This window comes from Theropithecus gelada, chromosome 13 (assembly GCF_003255815.1).
Source record: "Theropithecus gelada isolate Dixy chromosome 13, Tgel_1.0, whole genome shotgun sequence".
In the NCBI taxonomy this organism is placed as follows: Eukaryota; Metazoa; Chordata; class Mammalia; order Primates; family Cercopithecidae; genus Theropithecus; species Theropithecus gelada.
In genome coordinates, this window is record NC_037681.1 from 55,793,250 (window position 1) to 55,818,169 (window position 24,920).

Consider the following 24,920-nt stretch of genomic DNA (forward strand, 5'->3'; position numbering starts at 1 on the left):
TTCATATCCTTTGCCCACTTTTTGATGGGGTTGTTTGTTTTTTTCTTGTAAATTTGTTTGAGTTCTTTGTAGGTTCTGGATATTAGCCCTTTGTCAGATGAGTAGATTGCAAAAATTTTCTCCCATTCTGTAGGTTGCCTGTTCACTCTGATGGTAGTTTCTTTTGCTGTGCAGAAGCTCTTTAGTTTAATGAGATCCCATTTGTCAATTTTGGCTTTTGCTGCCGTTGCTTTTGGTGTTTTAGACATGAAGTCTTTGCCCATGCCTATGTCCTGAATGGTACTACCTAGGTTTTCCTCTAGGATTTTTATGGTATTAGGTCTAACATTTAAGTCTCTAATCCATCTTGAATTAATTTTCGTATAAGGAGTAAGGAAAGGATCCAGTTTCAGCTTTCTACTTATGGCTAGCCAATTTTCCCAGCACCATTTATTAAATAGGGAATCCTTTCCCCATTTCTTGTTTCTCTCAGGTTTGTCAAAGATCAGATGGCTGTAGATGTGTGGTATTATTTCTGAGGACTCTGTTCTGTTCCATTGGTCTATATCTCTGTTTTGGTACCAGTACCATGCTGTTTTGGTTACTGTAGCCTTGTAGTATAGTTTGAAGTCAGGTAGCGTGATGCCTCCAGCTTTGTTCTTTTGACTTAGGATTGTCTTGGAGATGCGGGCTCTTTTTTGGTTCCATATGAACTTTAAAGCAGTTTTTTCCAATTCTGTGAAGAAACTCATTGGTAGCTTGATGGGGATGGCATTGAATCTATAAATTACCTTGGGCAGTATGGCCATTTTCACTATATTGATTCTTCCTATCCATGAGCATGGTATGTTCTTCCATTTGTTTGTGTCCTCTTTTATTTCACTGAGCAGTGGTTTGTAGTTCTCCTTGAAGAGGTCCTTTACATCCCTTGTAAGTTGGATTCCTAGGTATTTGATTCTCTTTGAAGCAATTGTGAATGGAAGTTCATTCATGATTTGGCTCTCTGTTTGTCTGTTACTAGTGTATAAGAATGCTTGTGATTTTTGCACATTAATTTTGTATCCTGAGACTTTGCTGAAGTTGCTTATCAGCTTAAGGAGATTTTGGGCTGAGACAATGGGGTTTTCTAAATATACAATCATGTCATCTGCAAAGAGGGACAATTTGACTTCTTCTTTTCCTAACTGAATACCCTTGATTTCTTTCTCTTGCCTGATTGCCCTAGCCAGAACTTCCAACACTATGTTGAATAGGAGTGGTGAGAGAGGGCATCCCTGTCTTGTGCCAGTTTTCAAAGGGAATTTTTCCAGTTTTTGCCCATTCAGTATGATATTGGCTGTGGGTTTGTCATAAATAGCTCTTATTATTTTGAGGTACGTTCCATCAATACCGAATTTATTGAGCGTTTTTAGCATGAAGGGCTGTTGAATTTTGTCAAAAGCCTTTTCTGCATCTATTGAAATAATCATGTGGTTCTTGTCTTTGGTTCTGTTTATATGCTGGATTATGTTTATTGATTTGCGAATGTTGAACCAGCTTTGCATCCCAGGGATGAAGCCCACTTGATCATGGTGGATAAGCTTTTTGATGTGTTGCTGAATCCGGTTTGCCAGTATTTTATTGAGGATTTTTGCATCGATGTTCATCAGGGATATTGGTCTAAAATTCTCTTTTTTTGTTGTATCTCTGCCAGGCTTTGGTATCAGGATGATGTTGGCCTCATAAAATGAGTTAGGGAGGATTCCCTCTTTTTCTATTGATTGGAATAGTTTCAGAAGGAATGGTACCAACTCCTCCTTGTACCTCTGGTAGAATTCAGCTGTGAATCCATCTGGTCCTGGACTTTTTTTGGTTGGTAGGCTATTAATTGTTGCCTCAATTTCAGAGCCTGCTATTGGTCTATTCAGGGATTCAACTTCTTCCTGGTTTAGTCTTGGAAGAGTGTAAGTGTCCAGGAAATTATCCATTTCTTCTAGATTTTCCAGTTTATTTGCGTAGAGGTGTTTATAGTATTCTCTGATGGTAGTTTGTATTTCTGTGGGGTCAGTGGTGATATCCCCTTTTTCATTTTTAATTGCGTCGATTTGATTCTTCTCTCTTTTCTTCTTTATTAGTCTTGCTAGTGGTCTGTCAATTTTGTTGATCTTTTCAAAAAACCAACTCCTGGATTCATTGATTTTTTGGAGGGTTTTTTGTGTCTCTATCTCCTTCAGTTCTGCTCTGATCTTAGTTATTTCTAGCCTTCTGCTAGCTTTCGAATGTGTTTGCTCTTGCTTCTCTAGTTCTTTTAATTGCAATGTTAGAGTGTCAATTTTAGATCTTTCCTGCTTTCTCTTGTGGGCATTTAGTGCTATAAATTTCCCTCTACACACTGCTTTAAATGTGTCCCAGAGATTCTGGTATGTTGTATCTTTGTTCTCATTGGTTTCAAAGAACATCTTTATTTCTGCCTTCATTTCGTTATGTACCCAGTAGTCATTCAGGAGCAGGTTGTTCAGTTTCCATGTAGTTGAGCGGTTTTGATTGAGTTTCTTAGTCCTGAGTTCTAGTTTGATTGCACTGTGGTCTGAGAGACAGTTTGTTATAATTTCTGTTCTTGTACATTTGCTGAGGAGTGCTTTACTTCCAATTACGTGGTCAATTTTGGAATAAGTACGATGTGGTGCTGAGAAGAATGTATATTCTGTTGATTTGGGGTGGAGAGTTCTATAGATGTCTATTAGGTCTGCTTGCTGCAGAGATGAGTTCAATTCCTGGATATCCTTGTTAACTTTCTGTCTCGTTGATCTGTCTAATGTTGACAATGGAGTGTTGAAGTCTCCCATTATTATTGTATGGGAGTCTAAGTCTCTTTGTAAGTCTCTAAGGACTTGCTTTATGAATCTGGGTGCTCCTGTATTGGGTGCATATATATTTAGGATAGTTAGGTCTTCCTGTTGAATTGATCCCTTTACCATTATGTAATGGCCTTCTTTGTCTCTTTTGATCTTTGATGGTTTAAAGTCTGTTTTATCAGAGACTAGTATTGCAACCCCCGCTTTTTTTTGTTCTCCATTTGCTTGGTAAATCTTCCTCCATCCCTTTATTTTGAGCCTATGTATGTCTCTGCGTGTGAGATGGGTCTCCTGAATACAGCAGACTGATGGGTCTTGACTCTTTATCCAGTTTGCCAGTCTGTGTCTCTTAATTGGAGCATTTAGTCCATTTACATTTAAGGTTAAGATTGTTATGTGTGAACTTGATCCTGCCATTATGATATTAACTGGTTATTTTGCTCATTAGTTGATGCAGTTTCTTCCTAGCCTCGATGGTCTTTACATTTTGGCATGTTTTTGAGATGGCTGGTACCGGTTGTTCCTTTCCATGTTGAGTGCTTCCTTCAGGGTCTCTTGTAAGGCAGGCCTAGTGGTGACAAAATCTCTAAGCATTTGCTTATCTGTAAAGGATTTTATTTCTCCTTCACTTATGAAACTTAGTTTGGCTGGATATGAAATTCTGGGTTTAAAATTCTTTTCTTTAAGAATGTTGAATATTGGCCCCCACTCTCTTCTGGCTTGGAGAGTTTCTGCCGAGAGATCTGCTGTGAGTCTGATGGGCTTCCCTTTGTGGGTAACCCGACCTTTCTCTCTGGCTGCCCTTAAGATTTTTTCCTTCATTTCAACTTTGGTGAATCTGGCAATTATGTGTCTTGGAGTTGCTCTTCTCGAGGAGTATCTTTGTGGCGTTCTCTGTATTTCCTGGATTTGAATGTTGGCCTGCCCTACTAGGTTGGGGAAGTTCTCCTGGATGATATCCTGAAGAGTGTTTTCCAACTTGGTTCCATTTTCCCCCTCACTTTCAGGCACCCCAATCAGACGTAGATTTGGTCTTTTTACATAATCCCATACTTCTTGCAGGCTTTGTTCATTTCTTTTTCTTCTTTTTTCTTTTGGTTTCTCTTCTCGCTTCATTTCATTCATTTGATCCTCAATTGCTGATACTCTTTCTTCCAGTTGATCGAGTCGGTTACTGAAGCTTGTGCATTTGTCACGTATTTCTCGTGTCATGGTTTTCATCTCTTTCATTTCGTTTATGACCTTCTCTGCATTAATTAGTCTAGCCGTCAATTCTTCCACTTTTTTTTCAAGATTTTTAGTTTCTTTGCGCTGGGTACGTAATTCCTCCTTTAGCTCTGAGAAATTTGATGGACTGAAGCCTTCTTCTCTCATCTCGTCAAAGTCATTCTCCGTCCAGCTTTGATCCGTTGCTGGCGATGAGCTGCGCTCCTTTGCCGGGGGAGATGCGCTCTTGTTTTTTGAATTTCCAGCTTTTCTGCCCTGCTTTTTCCCCATCTTTGTGGTTTTATCTGCCTCTGGTCTTTGATGATGGTGATGTACTGATGGGGTTTTGGTGTAGGTGTCCTTCCTGTTTGATAGTTTTCCTTCTAACAGTCAGGACCCTCAGCTGTAGGTCTGTTGGAGATTGCTTGAGGTCCACTCCAGACCCTGTTTGCCTGGGTAACAGCAGCAGAGGCTGCAGAAGATAGAATATTTCTGAACAGCAAGTGTACCTGTCTGATTCTTGCTTTGGAAGCTTCCTCTCAGGGGTGTACTTCACCCTGTGAGGTGTGGGGTGTCAGACTGCCCCTAGTGGGGGATGTCTCCCAGCTAGGCTACTCAGGGGTCAGGGACCCGCTTGAGCAGGGAGTCTGTCCCTTCTCAGATCTCAACCTCCGTGTTGGGAGATCCACTGCTCTCTTCAAAGCTGTCAGACAGAGTCGTTTGCGTCTGCAGAGGTGTCTGCTGCTTTGTTATTGTTTTCTGTGCCCTGCCCCCAGAGGTGGAGTCTACAGAGACAGGCAGGTTTCCTTGAGCTGCTGTGAGCTCCACCCAGTTCGAGCTTCCCAGCAGCTTTGTTTACCTACTTAAGCCTCAGCAATGGCGGGCGCCCCTCCCCCAGCCTCGCTGCTGCCTTGCCGGTAGATCACAGACTGCTGTAATAGCAATGAGGGAGGCTCCGTGGGTGTGGGACCCTCCCGGCCAGGTGTGGGATATGATCTCCTGGTGTGCCTGTTTGCTCAAAGCGCAGTATTGGGGTGGGAGTTACCCGATTCTCCAGGTGTTGTGTGTCTCAGTTCCCCTGGCTAGGAAAAGGGATTCCCTTCCCCCTTGCGCTTCTCAGGTGAGGCAATGCCTCGCCCTGCTTCAGCTCTGAACCCAGTACCTCAGTTGAAAATGCCGAAATCACCGGTCTTCTGTGTCGCTGGCGCTGGGAGTTGAAGACTGGAGCTGCTCCTATTCGGCCATCTTGCTCCGCCCCCCTATTATTATTTTTATACATAGGGATTAATCAGTAAAATAATTTCAACTCCAGTAACTTGATTTTCATTTATTAAACTCATCTTTAGGTAGATTATATCACTGAACTTTGTTTTTCCGTTATCCAGTGATGAAACACTTCACCTGTTTTTCTATGGCATGCCTCTCCTTTACTCTGCACCTGGTGGCAGCTACTAGAATTGCTGGCATAATGTTGAGAGGTATTAATATTCTTCTATTATTATTCTAGACTCTTTATGACACCTCAACCATTTTTACGTATTGTTCATAGTCACTCTACATAGATGTTCTTATTACCTTCTCTCTCTCACCCCACAATCATCCATAGAAATATCAGAAAACAGAACTGCCTCTTTCACATCTCCTTGCCCCACACTCAGGTATTCCTACAGCCAAGAAAGGGGGTTATTTAAATACAAGAATGCTTGCTAGGAGAAAACCGAACTGTGGAGAAGGAGTTCAAAGACCAATTCCTACTTCTGAATTCAGTTCTCAATGTAAGCTCTCAAATAAAATCATACTTTTCTTTTTTCCTGTCCACTCTCTCTTTGAAAAAAGCACTATCAAACTGTCACTTATTTTCCACGTTTCATCTCCCAATGACAAGAAAACTTGAAAACGCACTACAGTCATTTCTAAAGGCATTCCTCCTTCCCTGTGCACCCCCTGACTCCCTTCCCTCAATGTAACTCAGGGAGAAATACCAAATTGTCTTATAAGTTGCATGGAGTTCTATATTTTGTACATGCTACCTCATTGAGTTGCAGCTAAATGTGCTGCCTGTGAGGCATTGTGCTGGCAGTGGTGAGGAAATAAATCATTGCTCAGTGGGAATGATGAAGGTACCTGTGTCACAAGGAATAAGATTCATCCCTTTTGTGAATGCTTTATAAGTTGTAAAGTTCTTATGTGCTAAGTCAAGCATTAAAATATTTTTTCCCACATGACAACTTCACAATACATAGCATTTGAGGGGATGGGGAATGTATCAATCAGCCAGAGGTGAGGTAGCCATTTACTTTTTACGTTTTTATTCTTACCTATCTGTCCTCTACACATCAAAATAATTACACCACAGTCAATTTCCATTTATCTCGTTTTGTTTGTTATGTAACCTGATGACATTCCCACTAGAAGAATCCTCAGTTTCAAAGATATTAAATTAGGAATTGCTTTAAAAAAAAGCCTCCCATGGAATGAATACATTCTTTTTTCCAGTGCGTAGCACCCTCCTTGCCAATAATCCTAAAGTATTGCCAAAACAGACAGATAAAACTACTTCAACAACACCTAATATTTCCAGAGCAAAAATTTCTCTGGAAACTGCTTTCGTGTGCTTCCTAGCTAAAATGAACAAAAACGAACATATGTTTCTTAAGGAAGAGTACTTTGAGAGAGAACAAAAAAGAAAGAAAGAAAAAAGGTCCGTTGTTTGAGCATAGCTATGTTGTACCTGAAACAATGACGAACGATGGAATTCAAAATCTAGCTTTCAATATATTTTACTTCCAAAAATAGATAACATTATTTTATTAAGCAAAAATAGATAATATTATTACATAAAGCACAGCATTCTGGCTTCAACTCCACATTTTAAGAGCCAAACAAAATCACAAGGGAGCTTTAGAAAACGTGTCACTACTTTCTAAGTCCTTTGCGTATAACAAAGAATAATCTTTGGCAAGGGAAAGAAAATAGAAAATGCTAAGACTCTGGTTCTAAAAACATATGCGGAGGTGTCTTAATAGTTGATTTTCTTTTCCCTCATTGCTGATGGGATTTTTTTCCAAAGAACACAGCAAGATTTTGTAGAACATTGTTTACTTCAGCATTAACAGAGCACCTGCTGACAAGTTTATAACATTAAATCTTAGACTTTGAGGCTCCATAAGTAATTGCTAGCAATGTAAAGTTTTTTTTTTCTTTGGTTTTAAGCCAGTATGTATATAAATGTATGTGTATGCATGTGTGTCTACGTGCATACATCATTTAATTTAAGAACAAAGGGTAATCTCTTGTGCTTTTGTTATAAATTTAACAATAGTTTACTAAGCAATTGTAACCATAGAGATGTCTGAACAGCTGTATTATTTAATTCCATGTTAACATACACTGAAGAGTACTCTTGCCCTATCCTCAAACTGTTCATAAATCAGTAAGCAGATGGGCACCTTGTGGAGAGCAATATTCTGTGAACTTCTGACTCTAATCTGTGACTCAGCAAAACAAAAATATTTTTAGTAAGTCATTTTTTCCCTGAGAAAACCAGTAAATGACAGTATATGATGTAACAGATTTAGATGAATTATAATATAGGACCCTAAAACTGGATAGACATGACACAATTCTGTAGATGAGGAAGGAACTAAAAGATTCAGGATACATAATTCTCCTTTCCAACTCTTCAAAATCTGAAGAAAATATATCACAATAAAAAACAAAGAAGAAAGAACATCATGGAGGAATAAACAGAGTGATGGAATAAAGGAGGTAAGGAGAGAAAGAGAGAGGAAGAGAGAGAGAGACAGAGAGAGAGAGAGCTGTCACTAGAAAATCAGGCATCTTCATCTATATAACATTAGTATAGACCTCATATGGGTTACCTAACAATCTCTGCATTTATCCTTTGGTAATTCTTTTTCATTTTATTTATGTGCCATGAAACCAGTCCACATTTGTTGAAGTCTAATACTGTGCCATTCAGGACTGTTTTAAAATTTTGCTTATGGACCCTCTATTCAATAAATGGTGCTAGGAAAATTGCATAACTATATACAGAAGAATGAAACTCGGCTCTTACCTCTCACCATATACAAAAATTAACTCAAGATTGATTAAAGACTTAAATGTAAGATGGTAACCTATAAAAATCCTAGAAGAAAACCTAAGAAAAACTCTTTTGGATAGTGGACTAGCCAAATAATTTGTAACCAAGTCTTCAAAAGCAAATGCAACAAAAACAGAAAACGGGCAAATGTGACTTAATCTTCTGCAGAGCAAAAGAAACAATCAACATAGTAAATGGCCTAGAGAATGGAAAAAAAAAATATTTGCACAACATGCATCTGACAAAGGACTAATATGCAGACTCTACAAGTAATTCAAATAACTGAACAAGAAAAAAAAATCCATTTAAAAGTGGACAAAAGGCACAAATAGACACTTCTCATGCAGCCCACAAGCATACGAAAATATGATCAACATTGCTAATCATTAGAGTAATGCAAATCCAAATCACAATAAGATAGCACCTCACGTCAGTCAGAATGGCTATTACCAAAAAGTCAGAAAATAACAGATTTTGGTGAGGTTGTGGAGAAAAAGAATGCTTATACAGTGCTGACGGGAATGTAAATCAGTTCAGTCACTGTAGAAAATTGTCTGGAGATTTCTCAAAGAGCTTAAAATAGAATTACCACTCAACCCAGCAATCCCATTATTGGGTATATGCCCAAAGGAATGTAAGTTATTCCACCACAAAGACACATGCATGCATGTGTGCAATGCAGCACTATTCATAATAAAAAAAAAATGGAGTCAACCTAAATGCACATCAACAGCAGATTGGATAAAGAAAATGTGATATATATATATATGTATATATATATATATATACAATGGAATACTATGCAGCAATAAAAAAGAATGATATCATGTCCTTTGCAGGGACAAGGATGGAGCTGGAGGCCATTATCCTTAGCAAACTCATTCAGGAACAACAAATCAAATACCGCATATTCTCATTTATAAGTGGAAGCTAAATGATGAGAACACATGGACACTTAGAGAGAAACAACATACACTAGGGCCTGTTGGAGAGTGGAAGGTGAGAGGAGGGAGAGGATCAAGAAAAATAATTAGTGAGCACTAAGCTTAATGTCTAGGTGATGAAATAATCTGTATAAAAAACCCCATGACACAAGTTCACCTACATAAAAAACTGCATGTGCATCCTTTAACTTAAAATAAACGTTAAATAATTTTTTAAAAAGCTACCCTCAAGAAAGCCAGATGAGATGACTCAGTAGAAAATTAGGTGAAAATATTTATCAGCTATTTCACATGAGTCTATCAAACGGACAATAAACATGTTAAGGGACTTCAAGACAGCCTCCAGGTAGCTGTCATTAAGTTGAGAAAGAACATCACATGGTAAAGAAGTGAAAATACACTATACATCTAAAACCTATAGCTAAGAAACTATACAAGTGATTACTGGCACATGGAACTACTGGAAACAGATCAATATTGTTTTTGCATTGTCTGAAAGATTTCGTGTATCTGATCTTTAAAAATCTAGTGTTACTTTGTGCTTGTCTTTTTTTTTTTTTTGACCCTAAACCCCTTCAGAGGGCACAACTGTAAACTTTGGCCGTATCTGCATGTTGCTACCTCCACCGGTGCACAGAATGCACATTTGTGGGAGCATGGCTATCTCCACCTAGGTTTCAAAGGATGTCCCGGAGATTCTCAGGGCTCAGGCAGAGAACTGCCAAAAAGCAGGGCCACTGCAGAGAGTTCCACTAAGACAATGTCTAGTGAAGCGGTGGGGGTGAGGCCACTGCAGAGAGTCCCCTCTAGGACAATGCCTAGTGGAGCTATGGGATCAAGGGTTCCTCTGAGACCCATACTGGTGGGGCCACCAGCATGCAACTCCAGCCTGGGAGAGCCTCAGGTATGCAACTCTAAGGTATACCCCAGCTGCTATGTGGGCTGGGCCCAGCAAAGCCATGAGGGTGGGGTTACCTAAAGCCTTGGGGGTCCCAACCCCAGCCCTCGTGCGTCTGGGGAGCTTCATGTCAAAAGATATTATTCTGAAGCCATAATGATTGCCCTACTGGGTTTGGGATTTGTTACATACCTGTTCATTTTTCCTTCTTGCCTATTTCTCCCTTTGAGAATGTCTGTTCTATGCCCATTCCACCATTGTATTTTTGGAAACATGTAACTTATGTATTTCACAGACTATTAATTGGAGGGGAATTTGCTACAGGATAAATCATATCTTTGGGTCTTACTCATTTGTGATCTAGAAAACATTTAGATGAGACTCTGAGTTTTAGACTTTTTAGTTGGTGCTAGAACAAATTAAGACTTTTGTGGCTACTGAGATTGAATGAATGTATTTCGCATGTGAGAAAGACCTGAATTTCAGGCAAAACGTGGAATGTCATTCTCTGAATATTGTTTCGTCCCCAAATTCATATATTAAAACTTAATCCCCAATAGAATATTATTAAGAAATGGGGTTTTTGAGAGATGATTAGGTCACCTCTCCCTCTCCAGAAATGGGATTAGTGCCTGTCTTTATCCATGTAGTGTTGCTATAACAGAAGACCTGAAGCGGGGAAATTCATAAAGTGATTCATTTTTATCACGGTCCTGTAGGCTGAGAAGTATGCAAGCCTGGTGCTGGCACCTGCTTGACTTCTGGCAAGGGTCAAAACATGGCAGAGAGGGTGATAGGAGAAGCAGACATGTGTGAAGGAAAAAAAAGTCAGAGGGGTGTCCTGGCTTTATAACAACTGACTCACAAAAACTCACCCATTCCCATCAGAACAAATCTAGTCTCCCCAAAGAGAGGATGCACTATTATAAGAAGGGCACCAAGCCATTCATGGATCTGCACCCATGACCCAAACATCACTCACTAGGGCCTACCTCCAAACACTGCCACATAGAGGATCAAATTTCAACATGAGTTTTGGTGGGAACAAACAAACTGTATCCGAACTATAGCAGTACCCTCGTAAACCAGGTATTAGTTAGCTTGTTTTTCCTTCTGCCATGTGAGGAAACAAGGAAGGTGCCATCTATGAGAAACAGATATTTATCTTGAACTTCGCAGTCTTCAGAATGGTGAAAAGTAAATTCTGATTGTTTATAAATTACCCACTCTAAGGTATTTTATTATTGCAGCAGGAATGAACTAAGACAGCTCAAATGATCTTTCCTCTTTTGTCTATGAATCAATGTCATATTTCCTCTGCTTATAAAGACACCAGTTATATTGGATCAAGTCTCACTCTAATAACCTCATTTTAACTTAATTACCCTTTAAAAGACTCTATCTCCAAATGCAGCCACATTCTGAGGTACTGGGGGTTAGAAGTTCAACATATGAATTTTGGTGAACACAGATCAGTCATAAGAATTCCCTCAAAATTCACAAACTCCTTTCCCCACATCAAATTTGAGCAATATAATAATGGATGGGGGAAAATTTTCAGAGAGTAGATGCAATCGAACAAAACCAAACACAATGATTGGGGGAATTCTTCCCAGAGAGCAAAATTGCACAACAGGTGAGAAGTCTTTACAAAATCTGTCTAGCAAGATTTCAGACTTACTATGGACTGATAACCACTGTGTCTCCACTCTCATCCTGTTTACTGTGAGTCACTATTGTTTCTTTCAGTTATGTTTTCCACCACTGTACATTGATTGGTTATGTGCTGGAAGATCACTAGACCACAAGAGTTTTATGAAGGAAACTTATTACTCTTCTAGAGATTCTACACTTTGCAATGGGTATATTGAGTTGCAGAAAGATGAGAATATTGACTTGCAGAAAGATATCCTTATAGGAGGGGATAGTTAAATAATGAGACAGGTATTTGGGGCTGGAAAAGGAGAATTATGATGTGGATTAACATGTGTTTAACAAACCCCATTTCTTTTCAATCTAACACACAGCTAGAATATATTTTCATTTTCCTTGTTGTCATGTAATCTGGCCAATGAATTATAGATGAAAATTATGTATGACATTTGTGGGCCTGCCCTTCTACTCTCTCTCTGCAAAACCTACCATTTTTTTTTAATTCAAGAAAAATAGCAAATTTAGCTGCGTGCATAATTTTCATGTAGAGTGGAAAATGGAATCACTGTTTTAGGAAAGTTAGGAAAATAGAGAGGGTTTACAGATTGTGTGGAACTGGAGATGAGCTATAGCTACATTTAAGTATCATTGGTAGTTGTATGCTATAGATGTACTCATACTTTTACTAATACTTTAAAAACTATTGTCTCCATTTTTCATGGTTGTTCACGTGTAACACGGGAGTAAATGAATTGGGGAGGAGTGGTAAGAGAGAGGAGAAAAGAGGATTGCCCTACTGGCTGGAGTTAAAAGTGACAGAAAAACAAAAACAACTACCTATGTATGGTTATACTGGTTTTACCTATGTCTTTGCTAAGCATGTCTCAGGCAGACTGAAGCAACTTAGATGATATCAGGCCCTATGTAAACTTTGTAGAAACTCTGGAACTCAGAAATGATTGACTTATTTAAGGTAATTCAGTGGGTATGTGACAGAGTACAGATTCAATTTGGGTCATTTGAGACAAATGCTTGCACTCTTCCTATTCAGTGCCACACAATACCGAATATCCTAATAAGTTTATGTGCAGAGAACTAAAGACCTTCCTCATCCTGTTGAGTTAACAATATAAAGAGACATATTAGATAGTGCACAGATAATTCTTTCTCATCCTGAATCAATTTATCTGTGGTATCTTATACTATATAGTTATATACCATCAAATCACCCATTTTTCAGTCGAAGCTTTTCTTATTGCCATCAACACTTAGAAAATAGTAAGGCTAACATAATATAGCAGCATGTGGCCATGTTTTATACATATATATGTACTATACATTATATATGTATATATTATATATGTATTATATATAATTTTTATATATAAATTATATATAAATATATATTTAATATATTATATATAAATATATAAAAATTATATATAAAATCAGCCTTGCAGAGGAAATCACATTAACTTTGCAACAACTCAATCCAGTAGTTTGTAGTGTTGTAGTTTTGTAGTTTTGTAGTGTTATAATCATTAAAAATGGTGCACATAAATATATCAATGAAAAGAGCTTGGGCTCTTCTTTCGGAAATATTATGGTAAGATTAATTCCAGTTAGGACATAGTTCAGAATGAGAATAGCTGGTATAAGAGCATGGACAAATGGAGCAACCATAAACCAGGAGCTGGGCATAGACAAGTGTCTAAAATAGGAAGCCCGGAGGTCCAGGATGCACGAGAGGCACACAGAGTCATCAACACTGAAGTATGGAGATGAAAGGGACTGACAATGAGATGAGATCAGGAATAGGTGTTATCCTATTCCTGGGAGCATGTCTGGTGGCTTAAAACCACAGAAGTTCCTAGATGACTTCCATTCCCGACACAATTGGTTAATTTTTAAGTGCTAAGAAACATGGATCTAGGTGAAAGGTTTTTTTTTTTTTTCTTTTTAATAAAAAGGAGATACAAGAATATACTAGAATCATTATTTCCTTTGTTTGTTTTTTAATTTTTTTATTTCCGTAGGTTACTAGGGAACAGGTGGTGTTTGGTTACATGAGTAAATTATTTAGTGGTGCTTTGCGAGATTTTGGTGCACCCATCACCCAACCAATTGCACTCAATTTGTAGTCTTTTATCCCTCACCTTCTTTCCACCCTTTCCCCCTGAGTCCCCAAAGTCCATTGTGTCATTCTTATGCCTTTTCATTCCCATAGCTTTGCTCCCACTTATGAGTGAGAACAGTGTTTGGTTTTCCATTCCTTGTGTTAATTAACTTAGAATAATAGTCTCCAATCTCAACCAGGTTGCTGTGAATGCCATTAATTAATTACTTTTTATGGCTAAGTAGTATTTCATCATATATAATACTACAGTTTCTTTATCCACTTGTTGATTGATAGGCATTTGGGTTGGTTCCACATTTTTGGAATTTCAAATTGTGCTGCTCTAAACATGCATGTGCAAGTATCTTTTTTGTATAATGACTTCTTTTCCTCTAGGTAGATATTCAGTAGTGGGATTTCTAGATCAAAAGGCAATTCTACTTTCAGCTCCTTAAGGAATCTCCATAATGTTTTCCATAGTGGTTGTAGTAGTTTATATTACCACAAGCAGTGTAGAAGTATTCCCTGTTCACCACATCCATGCCAACATCTATTATTTCTTGAGTTTTTTATTGTGACCATTCTTGTAGGAGTAAGTTGGTATCGTTTTGTGGTTTTGGTTTGCATTTCCCTAATCATTGGTGATGTTGAGCATTTTTTCATGTTTGTTGGCCATTTGTATATCTTCTTTTGAGAATTGTCTTTTCATGTCCTTAGCCCACTTTTTGATGGGATTGTCTATTTTTTTTCTTGTTAATTTGTTTGAGCTTCTTGTAGATTTTGGATATTAGTCCTTTGTCAGATGTATAGATTGTGAAGATTTTCTCCCACTCTGTGGGTTGTCTGTTTACTCTGCTGACTCTTCCTTTTGCCATGCAAAAGCTCTTTAATTTAATTAAGTCTCAGCTATTTATCTTTGTTTCACTATTTTCTTACATTTATTTTTACAAGTTTAAAGATTTTTGGAAAGCAGTTTTATTAATAAATTTTAAAAATAACTTTATTAATTTATTTTATTTTTATTTACTAATGATATTTGCATTTAATTTTGTCCAAATAATCTGTTATTTAAACCCATAAGTGAACAATCATTTGTAAAGACCATCCTATATGCATAGAACCAAAGTAGACATTATAAAAAAAAAAGGAGATTAAAATAAAGTTCCTATCATTGGAGACCCAAAGACTCTGAAAAAATATTAACTATGTGATACTGATTATAAACTACAGTACAACACAATAGAGAGATTTGATTTGTTTGGATATAATAGTGTTCTTGCATGATTTGGAACTGGGATTTAGTGAAGATTAGATAGGCATAAAGTGAAAACAATTCAAAGGAAAACGTGCAAAAGCACCATTCTAGTAATACTGAAGCATGTAAACATTTCTGTCCTATATTATCCCACGAACAGATCTTTGTGAGCTTCTTTGATGGTTCATAGATGTTGTATTAGCCAGAGTTCTCCAGAGAGACAGAACTAATAGGATACATGTATATATGAAGGAAAGTTTATTAAGGAGAATTGATTCACATGACCACAAGGTGAAGTTCCATGATAGGCCATCTGTAAGCTGAGGAGCGAGGAAGCCAGTAGTGGCTCAGTTCGAATCCCAGAGCCTCAAAAGTAGGGAAACTGACAGTGCAGCCTTCAGTCTGTGGCCAAAGGCTGGAGAGTCCCCGGCAAACCACTAGTTTAAGTCCAAGAGTCCAAAGGCCAAAGAACCTGGAGTCTGATATTCAAGGACAGGAAGCATCCAGCATGGGAGAAAGAGGAAAACCAGAAGACTCAGCAAGCCAGCTTATTCCATCTTCTTTCGCCTCCTTTTTCTAGCCGCCATGGTAGCCAATTGGATGGAGGGTGGTTCTTCCTTTTCTAGTCCACTGACTCAAATGTAAATCTCCTATGGCAACACCCTCACACACACACCCCCCAAGAAACAATATTTTGCATCCTTTAATCCAATCAGGCTGACACTTAACCATCACAGAGGTGCATCTAAGTAAGGAAGGGTCTTCCTCTATCTGGAAGGTTGCATTCTTCAACAAAGAGATGCACAGAGAGTAGAACAGTTGGAAACTCATGACTACTTTACAGCCAGTTAAGCATAATCAACTGTGGCACAAATAACACGCACAAGTAATAAATTTACTATCTTCACTTGAGGTAGAACTTTAGAACAATTCCGCAATGCTGAAGGGATAGATAGAAGAAGCTAGTTCTCCCCTGGGAATTTAGTAAGAAATGTGTGAATAGATTGTACAATAACCTGGATACCAGGCACGGGAGTTAACATTTGATGCAATTACTCTCCTCTCCTCCACTCCAAAACAAACAAACAAAAACAAATTAAACAAGCTTTTCAATAAGAAGCCTAGACTTTTGCGTGGGGTGGTGGCAGTGGAGTAGTTGTTATTGACTCCATTATTTGCCTGAATGGATCTATTTATGTCCCAGTGTTCAGCAAGAAAGAATCTAAGGCTTCCATATGTTATATTCCCCCTCTTTATATTAAACTCTCTTGTTTAGAAGACATATCCATTAGTCTTCTATTATTGTTTTATGAAGATTTGCAAAAATCTCTCTCAGTAGGAGATGTAAAATAGCCCTATGTTTCTTTCCACAGCTAAGCAACTCCACTTAACTATTCTGACATTTCTTCAAACTAATAAATTTACACTGTGAAAATCCAAAGTCAGCATTTTTGTTTGTACAAGAGTCCCATTAATATTTCTTCTTTTTATTATTAGAGCAACAGCTGTAATTCTACCCACTTTTTATTTTGTTACCAGTTTGAAACATTTGAGTTCTTTTTAGAATGTTCCTTTTTTCTCTCTCAGCAAATCTGAGATTTTCTACGTTTATGTCTCTTATATGTCCTCTCTTTTAGTCCCAACTGCTATAATCCCTGAGTGAGTTTATCATTTTACTCTTGGACTAATGGTTTCTCACCAACAATTGGTGATTAATTAATGTTGAACACTTGCAATTATTATTATTATTATAATATAATATAATAACTAATAATAATAACAAGTTTATCTCATCATAACACATTCTTTTCAATTAAATCTATCCTGTACCATTCTGCTGGATTTTTCTTACTAACCTATTACTGTTCGCTTATTTTACATGCTTCCTTCCATACTCCTGCTCCTCTGAACACTTCAGCAGAACTTTTCAAACCTGTTTTAACAAAGCACACGTATGTTTAAATGAAATCTTACGTTGGGTCCCTACATGCATGGGAACAGAAGAGAAAAGTTTCTGTGGATAAAGTTGGAGATGGAGGCCAGGCATGGTGGCTCACCCCTATAATCCTAGCACTTTGGGAGGCTGAGGTAGGCAGATCACTTGAGGTCAGGAGTTCGAGACCAGCCTGTCCAACATGGTGAAACCCTGTCTCTGTAGCCAGGCATGGTGGCATATGCCCGTAATTCCAGCTACTCGAGAGGCTGAGGCACGAGAATCATTTGATTCTCGTGGGAGGTAGGAGGAGAAGGAGGAGGTAGGAGGAGGTTGCAGTGAGCTGAGATCACACCACTACATTCCAGCCTGGGTGAAGGAGTGAGAATCTGTTTCAAAAAACAAACAAACAAAAGTGGGAATTGGGGATAGAGTAATGTTGATAGGATATACCTTTCAAAGATCCTCTCTCATTTATGTCTCTCCTTTCCACTATAGTAGGCCAGGGGCATAGGTGAGAGAGTGTGCTATACAATGCCTGTGAAGCCAAATTTGAAAACAACTGAATTATAGCTCTAGTCAGACCAGTCCCACATCTTCTTACCAATTCATGCCAGGTATTTACTCATCTAAAACCTCTTGCTCAAGTCAATCTTAATATTTTTTCTAGTCCTCCCCATTACGCTCTGACTTACCCTTTTTCTAAAATTCATGACTGTCCTCCTCTATGAAATTGACTGAAGCAATCAAAGCTTTTAATGACCACTTTTTTTCTGTCAAACTTATATTTGCTTGTGGGCAATAAATCCGAAGCATGTGCTACTTTGCATTGATATATGTAAAGACGATAGATGATTGATTGATAGACTCTATCTCTGCCTTTAATTCTCCACTGCTTTGAACATTGGCACTGCATTTCTTAACTCGTTGTAAACATAATATTCAAAATGGTGTAAGTATAAAATGTGTTTGTCAATTATGGTAGTGTTATTTTATTTAAGATTAGGCCAGCAGCAGTAGGCACATTTTTCAAAATGGAAAATATAAGTAAAAAAGCATACTTAGACATAATATTCGTCTATGTAAGAAATAGGTGGTGATAGCAGAGGGTACAGTTTGACAATCCTTAATGTGCATTATCAGGTGATCATAAAATGAAGTATCCAAGTAAATAAATTATATACAATTGAATGTAAAAGGAAAGCATGAAACACTCATCACGTAACGTACGGTTAAAAAGGTTCCTTTTTATATTTCTCAAATTGGTACATGTGTTTAAATTATTAAGCAGTGCTGAAAAGGTGCTGCGAACCAGGTAATCTTACAATCTGCCAGTGGCAGTGAAAGGTTATTGGTAAGACTCTTGGTAATGTGCACCTAGAGCCATACAAATATTTTGATTTCTAAAACCTGTAATTTTGTTTCTAAAAGTCTATGTAATGAAAATAATCAGAGATACAGACATATGTTTAAATACAAAGATGATAGGGATAGCATTATTTATATTAGTGACAAAATGATTTAAATATCCATCAATAGATACTATAACTGGTAAATTATGGTGTATACAGTTAATAAAATATTATAAGCCTAATAAATAAGAGAATTTTAATGAGTTGGGAACAAATTCATAATAAAGTGGTAAGTGATGAAGCTGAATAATAATTTGTTCAGCGTGTTCATAACTATGTAAAGTGGATAGAAAGAAAACAGAAAGAAAATAAATGAAAATATTAACTGTGATTGCCTCCAAGCAATAGGGTCTTGTTACTTCATATTTTCTGTACCTTTCATTTTTTATATAGTAAGCATGCATTTACTTATACCAAGACTTTAAAAAAAAATAACTGCTTATAAGACTAAAGGGGAAGGAAGATTTCGTATTCTCCTTCACTATAGTCCTACTCTGTAAATGATCAAATTACAGAAGGACCAGCCTAACAACTTGGCAAAGATGAACAAAGGACCAAAGAAAGCTCTGCTCTGCCCCCTGCTGGGAGGGAGTTCAACTCCAACCCATTGCTTCTTGGCCAAGCTGTACCAGCTGCTGAGTCAGAAGCTATAGAGCCTTTCAAGCTAGCAAGGGGCTGGATTCTTTAGTTAATAATAATAACAGTAATTTTGCTTTACTTTGTGATATTTATGGTATTTGTCAGCTTTTCAACAGTTATAATTTGTTCATTATTTTTCTCATTCTAAAAAAAATTATTCATTTCCATCCTCAGTTTGGTATTGGTAGTTTTAAATTACTTTTCTTAAAAAGGACCCTCCAAAGAGTATAAGCACCAGGGCCCACAAAACCTGAATCCATTCCAACAATAGAAAGGAAGAAATTAGGCCGGGCGCGGTGGCTCACGTCTGTAATCCCAGCACTTTGGGAGGCCAAGGTTGGCGGTTCACTGGAGATCAGGAATTCGACACCAGCCTGACCAACATGGTGAAACCACGTCTTTACTGAAAATACAAAAATTAGCCGGGCGTTGTGGCACATGCCTGTAATTTCAGCTACTTGGGAGGCTGCGGTAGGACAATCACTTGAACTTGGGAGGCGAAGGTTGCAGCTAGCCCAGAGCCCGCCACTGCACTCCAGCTTGGCAACAGAGCAAGACTCCAAGAAAGGAAAGAAAGGAAAGAAAGGAAGAAAAAGAAAGGAAGAAATTATGGGACTGTGGCCAAAGACCTTGGAATCACTTTTATTTACACAAATGTAACCTGTCAAGGATTCAAGGTTGGGACCAGGCGTAAGGCAAGGCGTTGCAGGTTACATGCAAAAAGATGCCAAGATGTGTGCTGTTTGGTTGGTTGTGTATTGTACTGTAAAATGTTGAGAAACAAAAATAAAAACAAGGATTTCAAGAAAATTCTCTCCAACTGTCAGTGGGATCCAAGTGGTATCTGAGACAGGAACATGTAGGGCCTTGTACACCATGGTATGATGTTTATTGATTCTTTTGCACGTACTTGCAGGCTTTGCATTTATTGAACTATTTAATTTAATACCTTTTTAATCTTTTGGACTTTTTTCCCACCTGTGAAAAAGTCATCGCTGATGATATTCACACACGTGACAAATTAAAACGGAAATGGTCAGAGCTAGACACGGTTATTAGAGCAACAGCTGTAATTCTACCCATTTCTTTTTCACTCAAATAAAAGTTACACTGCGTAATAATAATAAATAATGAGCTTCTTTTTCTCTAGTGGCTATAATGTGAGTATAATCCCTTGTTTTATTGTTTAATTTGAATTTATCTCTCATTGCCCAGAATTTTTTTTTTTTTTTTTTTAGCAATACGATAGTGATTTTAGGTAATCTATATCTTGTCCTAGTTTTAGTAGAGGCAATTGTTAAGAATAATGTGATAATTGTGTTTTAGAGAGACATTTTTATCATATTAGGGGTGGATCTTTCAATTTTTAGGTATCTAAGGACTATGTTTCCTTTTTTCTGAAACAAAGGCTTGAGATGTTGTTAGTGCCTTTGCTACATGTTTCTAAACTGTTCTATTCTTACTGTCATAAACTCTCATATCATATACACATATACTGTCATATATATATCATATGCAACTACCACATCCTTCTGTCAACCAGGCTATATGTTAACCATGTTATTTCATTTAATACACTGATTTTATGAATTAAATAGTATATACTTTTTCTGTGGTCAAGATTGTTTTGGTTTTATAAGGAATATTTTAATAAGTTTCCCTCATAAAAAACAAAGCTTTGTCAGTTAAGACTCAAGTCCTCACCTGATCCCAAATTTCTATCTCAAATCCTTAAGTAAATCCTGTGGAAGCTTATATGCCCTTTCTTTCTATGCACTTTTATATATTTACATATATGACCATATAACATATTTTTATCATTATGATTGCTTACATTTTATATAAATCATGTACATTATATATTTACATATATGACCACATAACATACTATCATTATGATTGCTTACATTTTATATAAATCATAATAAAATATACATATTATGTATATTTTATTAAAATAATTTTTGTCTTAAACATATACTTTGGGTATCTTTTCTGAATAGTACATGTAAACCTTCTTTATTCTTTTTAATTGCTGCTAAGTTTTCCATAGCAATTATCACACCACAGTTTATTGAAGCATTCCCCAAATTATGCTGCTTGAATATTTTACCATAATCAATGATACTAAAAGTTAACTTTTTTCTTCATGCTTTTCTGTGCACAGGATCTATAATCAATATTGATAAATGGTTTTACTGAGTCATAGGATATATTTATTTTTAAAGTTATTAAAATCTTTCAAGTTATATCTAAAACTTACACCACCAGCTCCAATGGAGATCACCAATGTCCCCATATTCTTGCCAAAACTGATATTATGAGACTAAAACTTTTGCAATATGGTGAACTGAAAAATGATTTCTGATTAATTTAATGATTGACATGATTCTGATTACTACTACTTTTCAGTCATATTTTCATTGACCCTTGCATTGTCAGGTTTGAATTGCTTATGCATACACTTTGCCCATTTTTAAATTGAATTATTTTTCTTTAACAAAATGTGTGAACACTAATAATTTGTCTGACATATGTTTCAGATACTTTTTCCACTCTGTTCTCTTTAACTTTTTAGTATACAGATGTTTTAAATATTGAATTACATACATTTATATATTTTTATCCTTCATGTATTGTACCATTTTTGTTTCTTTAGTTCTTCCCTTCCATAAAAGCCATGAGAATATTTTTATTTGTATTCATTTAATATTTTCTTAAAAAACAAATATCTTAGGGGCCGGGCGCGGTGGCTCAAGCCTGTAATCCCAGCACTTTGGGAGGCCGAGGCGGGCGGATCACAAGGTCAGGAGATCGAGACCACGGTGAAACCCCGTCTCTACTAAAAATACAAAAAATTAGCCGGGCGCGGTTGTGGGCGCCTGTAGTCCCAGCTACTCGGGAGGCTGAGGCAGGAGAATGGCGTGAACCCGGGAGGCGGAGCTTGCAGTGAGCCGAGATCCGGCCACTGCACTCCAGCCTGGGCGACAGAGCGAGACTCCGTCTCAAAAAAAAAAAAAAAAAAAAAAAAAATATCTTAGAGTTCATGCAAATTTTATATTTTTTAATATCCATTTCAGTTGTTTATATATTTAGAATTTATTCTTATGAAGGTATTAGATATAAAGCTAACTTAATTTTTCCAATACACGATTTTCCTAACACAATTTGTTGACTAATTGATCATTTCTATGCTAATGATCTGTACTATTGACCATTTCTGTACTATACATATAATGTTTACATTAAATTGTATTATATTTATGAATTTCTGAGCTCCATATTATGTATACCCTTACACTGCTAGTTGTTTATGTATAAATCTAAATGCTGATATCACAGCTTTAATTACTATAGATTTGAAATATATATAGTTACAGGGTACAATAAGCCTTCCTGTTTCCTGTGAACCCATGCAATTTACTCTCCTCATCAATTCTCCTAAAGTTTTTGACTACCCTTACAATCCAATTACTGCATGTGTCTGTTTACATTGATTTGTCAGACTACATAAAAAAAATATTTTTGGTATGCTTACTGAATCCAGCTCACAGGCAGGACGTTGGTACAGGAAGAATATAAGATGAACAAGGAACCCCTTGTCATGCTAGAAAATAAGAAGTGCTCAACAAACAAAAGGATGGGAGCATGTTAAAGGGACTTAGAAGCCGAACTGAAAGAGGTCCCAATGGACAAAACAGGACATATCTGAATAACAAAATAAATAACGTAGTTCTGGATTATAGCCGAAAGTATAAAATGAATGTATGTGAGCCCACATATATAAATAAATGATTGTATAAACAAACAATTAAATGCAAGGAGAAGAGAAAAAAATCTTCTGTATAGGAGAACCCCCAATAATAATAATAATACATGTAGACATTTCCACTTCCTGCAGGTTAATTATAGCATTCTTGAGAAAAATGTAGACTTTGTCATTTCAGGCAATTCCCACAAGACTCAGACTTTAAGCTCTGTTCTTTGGGATCAGCTCAAATCTGAAATTCAGTTATTTTATCATTAGATGGGCTGTTTGTATGTGTGCCACAAGTTCCTCCAGAGATTGGGACAGAGTTTATACACAAGATTTTGGGCTTTCCTTCTGGCTCTCTCTTTTTCATGATCCTTCTTCCTCTCATTGCATTCTAACAATTATGGTTGCCTGAGACTTGTCCTTTGGCTCTTTAAGATCAGAAGGACATGATTGAGGATGTTTTTATTGAAGTTTTGGCCACTCTGCATTGTGTCTGTGGCCTGTACTCAGCTGAAAACTATAAACATGGGTAACACTGACCCATCCCCATTTCCAAGTGTCAACACCCCTCTAAAATCTGCTTATATTTGCTAATTATCCAGTGTCTTCAGGTTGCTTTCGCTTCCTGATGTTGTACATCAAGAAGTTGTACAAGTTAGTTCTTATTTATGGGAGGGTGAGTGATATCAGAAACAGACTCCAATTATATCTTTAAATAAACTTTTTTACCTTAGAATAGTTTTAGATTTACAGAAAATTTGCAAAGAGAGCAGAGAGTTCCCATATCCTCCCAGCATTTTCCCCTATTGTTAACTTCTCACATTACCATGGTAGATTTATCACAACTAAGAAATCAACCTTGTTACAGTACTATTCATTAGCTTCAGATTTTAGGCATATTTCATTTGTTTGTCTAGCATACTTTTTTTTTTATTGTTCCAGGATTCAATCTAGGATTTCTCATTGCATTTAGTCATTATGTCTCCTAAGGTAGCTCCAGTCTTTGATAGCTTTTTAACTTTTTTTCCTTGTTTTTTATTCTCTTTACAATTTTGAGGAGTACTGATTATGTATTTTGTAGCATGGCACCTGATGTGGGTTGTGTGTGATGCTTTTCCCATAGTTATAACGGGGTTGTGATTTTTTGGAAAAAAATACTTCAGAAGTAAAATGCCCTAGTCATCACATTATATTAGGGGTACAAGCTATTGGCATGACTTATCACCAATGATATTATCCTTTATTACCTGGCCAAGATAGTGCCTACCAGGTTTCTCCACTGTAAGGTTGAAGTTTTGCCTTTCATACCTTAGTCTTTGAAAGCAAGTCACTAAATACAGCCTGAACACAGGGAGGGAAGGAAGAATGGGAAATTTGGCTTCACCTTCAGGGGCAGAGAGGGAATATCTACATATCCACGTAAACTTTTGGAATTTTTCTGTAAAGAAGATTTGACTACTTTTTACATTGTTATCTTTTCAATCATGTATTTGTATCGTATGGACTCATGTATATTTATTTCATACTTTAGGTTATAATTTGATATTATTTTGTTGCTTAAATAGTCTGACTTTGGCCATGTCATAGCTTCTTCCAGCTTGATTCTTGTAGGGTTTTTTTTTTTTTTCTGTTTGTTTTTTGAGCACTTGTTTATTTTCTGACTCTCTCATCTGTGAAATGGGTTATGTATTAGTCCATTTTCGTGCTGCCAATAAAGACATATCCCACACTGGGCAATTTACAAAAGAAAGAGGCTTAATTGGACTCACAGTTTCACATGGCTGTGGAGGCCTCAGAATCATGGTGGAAGGCAAAAAGAAGCAAGTCACATATTACATGGATGGTGGCAGGCAAAAAGAGAACTTGTGTAGAGAAACTCCCATTTTTAAAACCAGTAGATCTCATGAGACCCATTCACTATCATGAGAACAGCATGGGAAAGACCCGTCCCCATGATTCAATCGTCTCCCACTGGGTCTCTCCCACAACACGTGGGAATTATGGGAGCTACAACATGAGATTTGGGTGGGGACACAAAACCAAACTGTATCAGATATTAAAAGTACTAAATCTGTAGATCGATTATAGAAATAAATGACTGAATACATATGAAGCATGAAGAGTCCTTAGCACACAGTAATCTCTCATTAATTATATTCATGCATTTTAGATTTCTTCAAAATCGGTCT